Genomic DNA, 14,134 nt, shown 5'->3' with positions numbered 1-14,134 from the left:
GTAACCACGATATCCTGCATACAAAACATATTTTTTTCTTCTTTTTCATTTCCTCAGATAGCAGGGCACTGCAACATCGTAGAGAGCTGTCTAATGGCTCATTTGAAAGGAAATTGATGGGGTTAAAAAACCTTTTGCAATTCAAAAAAGTTATTGTTAATATAAAATATTTTTTTACGAACAATCTGCATTTTCATGGCCAAGATTGATGAATAACGTCATAATCGTAAGTATTTAATCATCATAACAGAGAGCTGTGTAATGGCTCATTTTAAAGGATTGGAATAGTAAGAGACGACCTGACTACAACCTAGATTATGACATCATTTATCAATCTCTAACATGGTCCCTTATGTAATTGCTTCAAACATAAAATATCTTTGAAAACACTGCAGAATAAAAAGATTTCAAAAGTGCAGTTTTTTGTAAAACGTGATTATATTAATTTTTTAAAATAGGCACTAGAACTTTTAATTTCCACTCGAATGAGCCCTCTCTCGACATTCTAGAGCCACTGGGTCGATACGATCACCCCTGGTGAAAAAATAAAGTAAACACGGCTCCGTGCTCTTTCTTCTGGCAAAAAAATTCCACATTTTTGCAGATAGGAGCTTGAAACCTCTAGAGTAAAGCTTTCTTATATGCTGAATCTGATGGTGTGATTTTCATTAAGATTCTATGACTTTTGGGGGGTGTTTTTCTCTTTTTTTGAAAATAAAGCAAATTTTCTCAGGCTCGTAACTTTTGAAGGGTAAGAATAAACTTGACAACACTTACAAATTTAAAATCAGCATAAAAATCCAATTCTTTTGATGCATCTATTGGTATTAAAATTCCGTTTTTTAGAGTTTCAGTTACTATTAAGACGAGTCGCTCTTACAACACAGTTCGTTACCACGAAGTGTTTGACTCATGGCTGACACAATTTATGATGAACTATATCGACCCTTTATGTACCTTTTAATACTTCTACTATGGACTAAAGTTCGCTCTTTAATGTAATTTCTTAATTGGAATAGTAAGAGACGACCTGGCTACAACATACGATTATGACATCATTGATCAATCTTTAACGTGATCAGCATAAAAATTCAATTTGGTTTTTGGATTAAAAAAGGTACTAGAACTTTTAATTTCCGTTTGAATGAGCCCTCTCGCGACACTCTAGGACCACTGGGTCGATAAGATCACCCATGGGGGAAAGAAAAAACAAAAAACAAACAAATAAACATGCATCCGTGATCTTTCTTCTGGCAAAAAACACCATATTCCACATTTTTGCAGATAAGAGTTTGAAACATCTACAGTAAGGTTCTCTGATATGCTGATACTGATGGTGTGATTCTCTTTAAAATACTATGACTTTTGGGGGGTGTTTTCCTCTTTTTCCGAAAATAGGGCAAATTTTCTCAGGCTCTTAACTTTTGATTAGTAATACTAAACTTGATGACACTTAAATATTTAAAATCAGCATCACAATTCGATTCTTTTGATGTATCTATTGATATTCAACTTCTATTTTTTAGAGTTTCAGTTTCTATTGAGACGTGTCGCTGTTACTATACAGTTCGTTACGACGAACTGTTCGATATCCTTTGAAACTTACATAGTCCCCATTTATAATGAGCTATATCAATCCAATATTTATGTCATATATTATGGTAAAAAAAAAAAAAAAAAAAAAAAAAAAAAAAAAAAAAAAACACTGAATCTGATGGTGTGATTTTCATCAAGATTCTATTACTTTTAGGGGGGGTGTTTTCTCCTTTTTTCGAAAATAAGGTAAATTTTCTCATGGTGTTAACTTTTAATGGGTAAAACTAGACTTGCTGAAACTTACACATTTAAAATCAGCATAAAAATCTGATTCTTTTTATGTATATAATGATATTAAAATTCCTTTTTTTAGAGTTTCGGTTTTTTTAACAGTTAGTTACCACGAACTGTGTGATTACAAACAGGAAAAAGCCTATGGCTTTTTTTAATTGGAATAGTAAAAGACGACCTGGCTAGAACCAAAGATTAGACATAAATTGACCAGTCTTTAACATGATTCCTTACGTAATTACTTCAAACATCAAATATCTTTTGAAAAACATCAAAAGCTGTATGTAAAGACATCAAAAATGCAGTTTTTTTTGTAAAAAGTGATTCTATTTTTAATTTTATTAAAAAGGCACTAAAACTTTTAATTTCAGTTCGAATAAACTCTCTCGCGACATTCTCGGACCATAAGGTCGATAAGATCACCCCTGGAAAAAAAAACAAATAAATACGCATCCGTACTCTTTCTTCTGGCAAAAAAAAAAAACAAATTCCACATTTTTGCAGATAGGAGCTTGAAACCTCTACAGTAAGGTTCTCTGATACGCTGAATCCGATGGTGTGATTTTCATTAAGATTCTAATCTTAATGGTATCAATTCTAATCTTAATGGATACCAATATATATTGGTATCAAAAATCCGGTTTTTAAAGTTTCGGTTACTATTGAGACGAGTCGTTCTTACTATACATTTAGTAACCACGAACTTTTTGATTGTATCAAAAATCAAATATCTTTGAAAAGATTGCAGTATGAAAAGACATCAAAAATACAGTTTTTTGGGGAAAAAGTGATTCTATTTTTAAACTTCTTTGTTTTTTAATTAAAAAGGCACTAGAACTTTTAATTTCCGTTTTAATGAGCCCTCTCGCGACATTCTAGGATCACTGGGTCGATACTATCACCCCTGGGGTAAAGAAAAACAAACAAATAAAAACGTATCCGTGATCTTTCTTCTGGCAAAAAATACCAAATTCCATATTTTTGCAGATAGGAGCATGAAACCTCTGTAGTAAGGTTCTCCGATACGCTGAAACTGATGGTGTGATTTTCATCAAGATTGTATAACCTTTTTTTTGGGGGGGGGGGGTGTTTTCCACTTTTTTAAAAAATAGGGCAAATTTTCCTAGGCTTGTAACTTTTGTGAGTAAGACTAAACTTGAGGAAACTTAAATATTTAAAATCAGCATCAAAATTCGATTCTTTTGATGTATCTATTGGTATCAAAATCCCGTTTTCTAGTTTCGGTTACCTATTTGATATCCGAACTATTTGATACCCGTTGAAACTTACATAGTCTCCATTTATAATGAACTATATAAATCCGATATGTATGTCATATACTATGGTGAAAAAAAACAAAAAAAAACAAGAAATAAACACGCCTCCGTGATCTCTCTTCTGGCAAAAAATACAAAATTCCACATTTTTGCAGATAGGAGCTTGAAACCTCTAGAGTAAAGCTTTCTGATATGCTGAATCTGATGGTGTGATTTTCATTAACATTATATCACTTTTAGAGGTGTTTCCCCCTTTTTTCTAAAGTACAGCAAATTTTCTCAGGCTTGTAACTTTTGAAGGGTAAGAATAAACTTGACAACACTTACAAATTTAAAATCAGCATAAAAATCCAATTCTTTTGATGTATCTATTGGTATCAAAATTCCGTTTTTTAGAGTTTCAATTACTATTAAGACGAGTCGCTCTTAAAACACAGTGCGTTACCACGAAGTGTTTGACTCATAGCTGACACAATTTATGATGAACTTTATCGACCCTTTATGTACCTATTAATACTTCTACTATGGACTAAAGTTAGCTCTTTAATGTAATTTCTTAATTGGAATAGTAAGAAACGACCTGGATACAACCTACGATTATGACATCATTGATCAATCTTTAACATGATCAGCAATAAAATCCGATTTTGTTTTTTGATTAAAAAAGGCACTAGAACTTTTAATTTCCGTTTGAATGAGCCCTCTCGCGACATTCTAGGACCACTGGGTGGATAAGATCACCCCTGGGGGAAATAAAAACAAAAAAATAAACAAGCATTCGTGATCTTTCTTCTGGCAAAAAAAATACCAAATTCCATATTCCATTCCATTCTATGACTTTTGGGGGGTGTTTTCTACTTTTTTGGAAAATAGGGCAAATTTTCCTAGGATCGTAACTTTTGATGAGTAAGACTAGACTTGCTGAAACTTGCAGATTTAAAATCAGCATAAAAATCTAGAGCTAGAAACCTCTACAGTATGGTTTTCTCATACGCTGAATCTGATGGTGTGATTTTCATTAAGATTCTATGACTTTTAGGGGGTGTTTCTCCCTTTTTTCGAAAATAAAGCAAATTTTCTCAGGCTTGTAACTTTTGAAGGGTAAGAATAAACTTGACAACACATACAAATTTAAAATCAGCATAAAAATACAATTTTTTTTTATGTGTCTTTTCAGTTTTCTTTGAGTTTTGATGTGTCTTTTTGATTTTTTGATGTGTTCTTTCGAGTTTCGGTTGCTATTGAGACGAGTCACTGTTACTATACAGTTCGTTACGACGAACTGTTCGATATCCGTTGAAACTTACATACTCCCCATTTATAATGAGCTATATCAATCCAAAATGTATGTCATATTATGGTAAAAAAAAACAAATAACACGTATCCGTGATCTTTCTTCTGCCAAAAAAAAAAACAACAAAATTCCACATTTTTTCAGATAGGAGCTTGAAACCTCTACAGTAAGGTTCTCTGATACGCTGAATCTGATGGTGTGATTTTCATTAATATTCTATGACTTTTAGGGGGTGTTTTCTCTTCTTTCAAAAATGAGGCAAATTTTCTCATGCTGTTAACTTTTAATGGGTAAAACCAGACTTGCTTACACATTTAAAATCAGCATAAAAATCTAGAGCTAGAAACCTCTACAGTAAGGTTTTTTGATAGGCTGAATCTGATGGTGTGATTTTCATTAACATTCTATGACTTTTAGGGAGTGTTTCTCCCTTTCTTTGAAAATAAGGCAAATTTTCTCAGGCTTGTAACTTTTGAAGGGTAAGATTAAACTTGACAACACTTACAAATTTATAATCAGCATAAAAATTCAATTCTTTTGATGTGTCTATTGGAATCAGAATTCAGTTTTTTAGAGTTTCAGTTACTATTAAGACGAGTCGCTCTTACAACACAGTTCGTTACCACAACCTGTTTGACTCTTGGCTGACACGATTTATGATGAACTATACCGACCCTTTATGTAACTTTTAATGCTTCAGTTACTATGGAATAAAGTTTGCTCTTTAATGTAATTTCTTAATTAGAATGGTTAGAGACGACCTGGCTACAACCTACGATTTTGACATCATTGATCAATCTTTAACATGATCAGCATAAAAATCCGATTCTTTTGATATGTCTTTTGGTATCAAAATACCATTTTTTAAAGTTTCAGTTACTGTTGAGACAAGTCGCTTTTACTCTACAACAGTTTGTTACCACGGAGATTTTAATTTTTCCAATAACAAAATATCTTTGAAAATACCGCATTATGAAAAGATATCAAAAATGAAGTTTTCTTGTACAAAGTGATTCTTTTTTAATTTTTTTTATGATTTAAAAAGGCACTAGAACTTTTAATTTCCTTTTGAATGGGTTCTCTCAGGACATTCTAGGAACACTGGGTCGACACGATCACCCCTGGAGAAAAGAAAAAACGAACTAATAAACACGCATCCGTGATCTTTGTTCTGGGAGAAAATACCTAATTCCACACTTTTGCAGATAGGAGCTTGAAACCTCTAAAATGAGGTTCTCTGATACGCTGAAACTGATGGTGAGACTTTCTTTAAAATTCTATGACTTTTAGGGGGCATTTTCCCCTTTTTTCGAAAATAGGGCAAATTTTCTCAAGCTCGTAAGTTTTGATGAGTAAGACTAAACTTGATGAAACATATATTTAAAATCATCATGAAAATCTGATTCTTTTGATGTATCTATTGATATTAAAATTCCGTTTTTTAGAGTTTCGGTTACTATTGAGACGAGTCGCTCTTGCTATACAGTTCGTTACCACGAGTTGTATGAAAAGATGATAAAAGCCTATGGCTTTTTCTTAATTGGAATAGTAAGTGACGACCTGGCTACAACCTACGATTATGACATCATTGATCAATCTTTAACATAATCAATCAGCATAAAAATCTGATTCTTTTGATGTATCTATTGGTATCAAAATCCCGTTTTTAAAGTTTCAGTTACTATTAAGACGAGTCGCTCTTTCTAGAAAATAAGGCTTTCCAAATTTGAGAATTTTATTTGAGTTTTTTGTCCGTGCGGGGAAGGAGTTTTGGTACTTGTGTATTATACGCCACTCACTCAAGTTTACGCTGTATAAAATTCGAGAACAATCCGGTTTCTTTGTTCGTTTCTTTCCGCTTAGCGTGAGACAAGACAAAAACAAGCGACAGAATGTATGGGAAATATATAATTTGGGCTATATATTTGCACATAAGGGGGGGGGGGTAAAGTATTTGGAAAGTTTGAGGTCAGAAAACAAGTCAGCCGAATTTCCCGGTATTATTTAAAAACGATCAGAAATCAAATATAAAAAAACAAGTTTTTTTCAACTGAAAGTAAGCGGCAACATCAAACCTTAAAACGAACAGAGATCATTAAGTATATGAAAAGGGCTGTCCCTTCCTCAACGCCTCACTCTTTACGCTGAAGTTTGGCTCTGTCGCACAACTTTATTTTTTAAAACAATAAAAACTTTCTTTTTTTTTAAATAAAAAACTTTATTTTTTAAAACAATAAAACAGCAAAAATTATTGCGTAAATGAAAGGGGTTGCCTCCTCCTCAAGACCTCGCTCTTTACGCTAAAGTTTTTTAATAGAATTTTAAAACAAAGTTTATTATTCTAATTAAACAGCCATTGTGTTTCAGGAATCGTTCTTAAAGAATTAGGACAAAAAGTCAAACTTTAGCGTAAAGAGCAAGGTCTTGTGGAAGGGGCAACATCTTTCATATACGTAATAATTTCTGTTCGTTTTAAGTTTTGATGTTGCTCCTTACTTTCAGTTGAAAAAAAAACTTGTTTTTTGATTAAATTTCTGATCGTTTCTAAATAATACGGGGAAATCCGGCTCTCTCTCCATGAAAAATTTCGGTACCTGAGTATTATACGCCATTCACTCAAGTTTACGACGTGTAAAACTCGAGAACAAACCAATTTCTTCGTTAGTTTCTTCGTTACTTTAGAAACAAATTCAGGCTATATATTTTCTAATTAGGGGGGGGGGGGATTATAGCGGGTTTATATACAAAATGTTTTAGGTACAATTATTCTGCGTATTATGAAGTAGGAATTGTTTTCTGACTTCAAACTGTCCAAATACTTTACCCTCCCCTTTCTATGTGCAAATATATAGCCCAAATTAGATATTTCCCATTTATTGTGTCACTTGTCTTTCTCTTGTATCACGTTAAGCTGAAAGAAACCAACGAAGAAACCGGTGTGTTCTCAAGTTTTACACAGCTTAAACTTGAGTGAGTGGCGTAGAAATCACAAGTACCAAAATTCCTTCCCCCTACGGAAAAAAACTAAAATAAAATTCTCAAATTTGGAAAGCCTTATTTTCAAGGGGGGGGATTTGCTGGGGGTGTATTTTCCACGGGTGGGGTATTTTCAAAGTGTGTGTGTGTGGGGGGGGGGGAACGCCAAGAAATTTTTCACAGTTGAAAAATGTCAGGAAGAGTAGGAAGATAAGTCTGTGATGACAGTGGTCAAGTAGGGTTTTGAAGCGTGGGCCCTCCGAAAAATAGAGGAGGTTCTTCTAGATGTTTTCGAGGGACATTACCTAATACGGATTGATTTGGGTACCCGACCGCCTGACCATATCTGAAATATAAGTAACCTCTAAAATGAGGTTTTCTAATACGCTGCAATAAAAACGTATAGCTTTTTCTTGATTGGAATAGTAAGAGACGACCTGGCTACAACCTACGATTATGACATCATTGATCAATCTTTAACATGATCAGCATAAAAATCCGATTCTTTTGATGTATCTATTGGTATCAAAATCCCGTTTTTAAAGTCTCAGTTACTATTAAGACGAGTCGCTTTTACTATAAAGTTCGTTACCACGAACTTTTTATTGTTTCAAAATCAAATATCTTTGAAAAGACTGCAGTATGAAAAGACATCAAAAATGCAGTTTGTTTTGTAAAAAGTGATTCTATTTTAAAATTTTTAGTTTTTTGATTAAAAAAAGGCCATATAACTTCTAATTTTCGTTTGAACGAGTCCTCTCACGACACTCTAGGATCACTGGGTCGATACGATCACCCCTGGGGAAAAGAAAAAACAAAGAAATAAGCACTCATCCGTTATCTTTCTTCTGGCAAAAAATACCAAATTCCACATTCTTGCAGAAAGGAGCATAAGACCTCTACAGTTAGGTTCTTTGATACGCTGAAGCTGATGCTGTGCTTTTCATTAAGATTCTACGACTTATAGGGGGTGTTTTCCCCTTCTTTCAAAAATGGGGCAAATTTTCCCAGGCTCGTAACTTTTGATGAGTAACTGATGAAACTTAAATATTTAAAATCAGCATAAAAATCCGCTTCTTTTGATGTATCTATTGATATTAAAATTCCGTTAACTTTCGGTTACTATTGAGACGAGTCGTTCTTACTTTGAAAATATATTACGTCATAAATGGTTCAAACCTACGATTATGACGTCATTCATCAAGCTTGTACATGAAGAAGCAGTTTTTGTAAAAATATTTTAATTTAAATATATTATTTTATCATAAAATGAACTAAATTTGGCAGTTTCCTTTCAAATGAGCCATTAAACAGCTCTCTATGATTTTCCAGTGCCCCGCTAGCTGAGGAGAAAAATCGGAAAGAAAAAAGATGCTTTCTATAAAGAATATCCTGCTTGCAGCCATTTTTCTTATTTTTCAATCTAATATTTTCCTTGTTATTCAAGCCAAGGAACATTGAGTTTCCTATATAGGGGTTTCGAACAGGGCGGTTCTTGTAGTGTAATTCTTGTTTTGATCTGACTTTATTTTTAGGATTTATGGGTTATTGTAGTTTTTACTATGAGACCTGATCGTCTCTTACTAGGTTGCTAGCAACCGCTGCAACCCGGATGTGTTTCTTATGTTATTCAGTTACTATGAGCTAGTAAACAGTACATGAAAGTCAATCTTGTACATGAAAAATGCAGTTTTTCGTAAAAAATTAGTTATATTTTAAAATTTATTCTTTTAATTACAAAAAGTTTTTAATCACATCAATTTCTTTTAAAATGAGCCATTAAAATACAGCCCTCTACGATGTTCCAGTGCCAAGCTATCTGAGGAGAAAAAAAAGAAAAAGAAAAAATGCCGCATATGCAGAATATCGGGGTTGCAGTCACTTATCTTGATTTCCAAGCCAATATATTTTCCTTGTTGTTCAAGCCAAGAAACAGTAAGTTTCCTATATAATGGTTTCGGACAAGGCGGTTCAAATAGTGTACTTTTTGTTTTGATCTGAATATATTTGTAGGAGTACAGTAGTTTTTATCAAGGGACGTTATCGTTTCTTGCTAGGTTGCTAGCTATCACTGCAATCCGGATAAATAGAAAGAATGTAAGTGTATCCAGGTTCTCAAAGAGCATCAATAGAATCTTTGGGGAATGATATTAAGTTTTGATTTTCTGGAGTTATAAAATTAAATTTAAAAAAAATACTGCTTGAGTCAGAAATAAAAGTGTTGAAAAATTTCCTCCAGCGTACAAATAGCAACCCAAACTATGGATTCTTATTAAAAAAAAATAAACTGAAAAGATATTAAGCATTATTTTTTTCCATGAAAAAGACTATGTCAATAAAAAACGAACAGAAATTAATTCAAAAACTTTTTCCACAAAACAAGTCTTTCAAAGAAAAGTAAAGAGCTTCATTAAGCCAAAAATGAGCAGAAATAAAGTCAAATAGTATTCTTAGCGTAAAACCACCACAAATCACTATCAATAAATAAATGAAACTCAAAAAGAACAGAACAACAAATAGTCGAGTCAAACTCAACACGAGCAGAAATTAACAAGAGTAGGGCTGATAACCCCCATGCTTTCTCAAGACCAGAACATGATTTGCGCTTTACTGATAACAAAATACGTTTTAAATGTTTTCACTTTTTTTATTTCAATACACACAAAATGAGCAAAACTTTTAGGAATAAATATCAGTATATGTCAATTAAACTGACAATCCACGGTCATTTTTTCAGTTAATCGCAAATTATGTTCTGGTCTTGAGAAGGCATGGGGGTTATCAGCCCTATTCATATTAATTTCTCTTCGTTTTGAGTTTCGTTAACTTTCGTTAATTAAGTACACGAACGTGTACCATGAAATACCAATCGTTAATTTTTGCAATCGTTAGCTGCAAAACCCATTTCCATTTGAGGAAATTCTGGGAAATATTAGAAATAGGAGGAGAAATCACAAAAATCCAGAAATTTTTTAGCGGCCCATCTATATGCCCCACATGACCGCATTATGGTGTGTGTGTAACTCAGCACCCGTTTAACTGAACTCCATTTAACTCAACCCATTTAACTAAACCCTTGTTCAACTAACCAGCTGTTTAAATCATCCCCCGTGCAACTCAACCCCCGTTAAGCCTAACCCCATTCAACAAGAACCGCATTCCACACAACCCCCGTGCAAATCAAACCTCATTAACTCAATCCTTATGTAATTCAACTCCCATTTAACTAAGCCCCTTTAAAAGCTCAAAATTTGCTTCTCGTTTCCCTCACAGTTTACAATTTATATATTGCAATGGCCTAAATTTAAGGTTAGATCTGATGTTTTAATATTTTTTACAGGGCTTAAGCATTAAGTGAAATCTGGCTTTTTAAGGTTTTTGTGGTAAAGGTTTTGCCGGTAAATTTGCCGAACGTGCAATTAATTCGCTAGCTGAAAGGGTAACATACCAATCCATTTACCATCCAACGTTCTTTCCAAATGTAATAATTGTCACTGCGTGACTGCGTTCCAGGTCCACTAATGCCTGAATGTAGCCCTAGACTATGTAAATAATGCATCATTTTTTTTTTCTTGGTATTATCTGGAATTACAAACCAACTGTTGGGGAGGAATAAGTCCAAAAAAGTAGTACAAACTAAAAAAATCTTCAAAATTTGTATATAAACTATGGCAATATCCTGATATTAGGAGGAGGGGGGCTCGGACGCAATAGTAAAGGTAGCTATTGAAATATTCAACAACAGCATTAAATGGCGAATCAAATTGTCATCTTTCAGCTAACAAATTAATGAAAAACACAACAAGCTCACCAATCTGTTTATCTCCATGGATCTATATGGCTTTCTTTGTACTAGGTTGCAGCTATTGCTTCAACCAGAAAATTTAAGTCTGTTCAAGCCTGGGACAATGTTTGCTAATTTTAGATACATAAGACAGAGGGATAGACAATTGTTTTTTAGAAGAGGGGGAGGAACTTTTATCGCTTCCGAAAAAATGGGCTGAATTACAGTTTTTAGCAGTATTGTTGATTTAAGGAAGGTTGACTTGAACGGGGCTTAAGTCAAATCCCTATTTGGATTAAATAGGATTCACTTGCATGACGGTTGAGGTAGATGAGGGTTGAGTTAAATGAGGGTTGAATAGCACAAGGGTTGTGTTGGATGGGGCTAATCTAAATAGGGATCAATACATATAAAATGGGTTGAGCTAAAGGAGGTTGAATTGAACGAAGGTTCAGCTAAATAAGTCAAGTTGATCGGGATTCATTTAATCGTCGTGCGGAAAGAGTGTCTTATTATGCTAGTTCTTTTCATAGCCTAATGAACCATTACCAGTATTTATAATGGCAACAAGACTAAATGAGGGCATTTTCGCTTCAGATTAGTTAGAGGCCCCCTTCTATTTTTTTAGATGGGGGGAGGGCTGACTTGTCTTAAAGACATGAAAGTTTATTTGGTTGGAGAGTGAGACAGTTTTTCTGTAATGTTTTATGGCTCTAAGATAGACCAAGGACTCAAGAATATAGGTTTCGGAAAAAAAGTTTCTCGACAATTTTTCGGGACCATTTTTTACATCAGATTCCTCTTGGCCGAAGGACTTGCGACTCTAAGCTTCAAATGATCATGGACATAAAGAGTGTTTGTCCTTTTCTGGACCCCTAACACCCTTACCCCTCACACACTAAAAAAAAAGTCGTCCTTTTTTCACTACATTATTTTGCTATCAACAATAAAATTTTGGTATCAATTGATAAATCGAAGAATTGGCTTATCATGCTGATTCCAAATATATAAGATTCATTAAGATAAGTGTTACCCATCAAAAGCTCAACTAGACCCATTTAACCAAAAACCCTTGTTCAACTCACCAGTCGTTTGAATCATTCCACGTGCAAATCAACCCCTGTTAAGCCTAACTCCCATTCCACTCAACTACCATGTAACTCAACCCTCATTCAACACAACCCCCGCGCAATTCAACCGTTATTAAACTCAATCTTTGTTTAATTCAACTCTTGTTTCTATTCAACTGTTTTCAAACAGTTCGTGGTAACGAACTGTAAGAGCGATCCGGCTCAATAGTAACCAAAACTCTAAATATAGAATTTTGATATCAATAGATAAATCAAAAGAATTGGCTTATCATGACGATAACAAATATAGAAGATTTATTAAGCTTAGTGTTACCAGTCGAAAGCTCAACTTAACTCATTTAACCCATCAAAAGCTACGAGCCCGAGAAAATTTATCTGATTTTCGAAAAAGGGGGGAAACACCCCCTATAGCTACACCCCTGCCTAAAAGGGAAGGAACCTTAATGAAAATAAAACCATAAATTTTTTTTACCAGAACAAAGATCACAGATAAGTTTTTTTTTCACGAGTTGATCGTATCGAACCAATAGTCCTAGAATATCTGAAGAGGGCTCATCCGTATGAAAATTAGAAGTTGTAGTGCCATTTTTAAGTGACCAAAAAGATTGGAAGCAACACGCCCCCCTCCCGTACCCCCTTTTCCCAAAGTCATCCCATCAAAATTTTGAGATAGCCATTTCGTTCAGCATAGTTAAAAGGTACAGTAACTCTGCCTATGCGGATAACTATAGTAACTATGCGGATAGTAATTGTTATTGGGAGGTATGCAGACGTTTTTCGGGGGGAGGGGTAGAATTTTCTGCTGGGGAGATTTTCCACGGGGATAATTTTCCACAGAGGGGGGAGATTTCAGGATGGACTTGAAAAACAAATAGAAATTAAAGTCCTTTTCAAATGAAAAGTGTGCTAAGGAAAAAATTTTCAGCCGGAATCGTCCGCAAGAAATTTTCCGGGGGAAAGTTTCGGCGAGAATGGAATAGTCTGGAGGAGTTTTCCTGGAAAGGGGAGTTGGATTTTACGTGGTAGAAACTTTCCATGCAGGGATTTTCCGTAGAGGCAAGGAATTTTCCATGGAGTGGGAGACAGATTTCCCGGCATTATTTAAAAAAACGATCAGAAATTAAATTTAAAACAACAAGTTTTCTTCTACAGAAAATGAGGAGCAATATCAAAACTTAAAACGAACAGAAATTATAATGTAAATGAGGGAGTTCCCCTCCTCAATACCTTGCTCTTTACGCAAAAGTTTGATTTTCTGTCCCAATTATTTAAGAATAATTTCTGAAGCACACGGGCCGTTTAATTAGAACAATAAAACTCTTCCTTTTTTAAAAGACTAGAAAACTTTAGCGTGAAAAGCGTTGTATTCAGGAGTGGAAAACTCCCCGCATAGTCATAATCATTTCTGTTCATTTTAGGTTTTGATGTTGCTCTTTACTCTCAGTTGAAAAAACTTGTTTTTTTTTTTGTTTCATTAAGTCAGAGGCGTGCTATAGCGTTGCCATTAGTAAGCACCCATAAGGCTTCAATGTATTATTATTTATTTATTTTTCCCAGAGGCACTTCATATGGAAGGGGTGGTCTTATAATAGAGGGCAATCAGCATCCCCATACCTTGTTTCGCCCAAATGTATCCGATCAAAATTATCAGATAGCCATTTTATTCAAAATAGTTCAAAGGTAAAATAGATATGGCTTCAGGGTTGAAAACCATCCTCCCGCGGCCCACGGTGCAAGGGCTGTAAGTTATGCAGGTTGCTCATTGTTAACATATAAGGTTTTTATTAAGAAAAGAAGGCATGTTTGATTCTGGATCTACAAAAAAGCTTAAGACAATTAAGGTGAAACTTTAATGAAATATTGTGAGGGATACCAAACACAATA

General features: G+C 34.2%; 1 protein-coding gene across 1 annotated transcript in view; it reads right to left on the bottom strand.

Moving 5' to 3' along the window:
- LOC148954992 (ATP-dependent RNA helicase SUV3 homolog, mitochondrial-like) overlaps positions 1 to 14,134 on the bottom strand; it is a 386,954-nt gene that overhangs the window by 151,065 nt on the left and 221,755 nt on the right. The window lies entirely within an intron of this gene.

The sequence above is a fragment of the Artemia sp. Qi Xiang Cuo genome, chromosome 2 (genome assembly GCF_049724085.1).
Source record: "Artemia sp. Qi Xiang Cuo chromosome 2, ASM4972408v1, whole genome shotgun sequence".
Classification (NCBI taxonomy): Eukaryota; Metazoa; Arthropoda; class Branchiopoda; order Anostraca; family Artemiidae; genus Artemia; species Artemia sp. Qi Xiang Cuo.
Note: the sequence above shows the minus strand (reverse complement) of the source record. Positions and strands in the feature narration are given on the sequence as shown.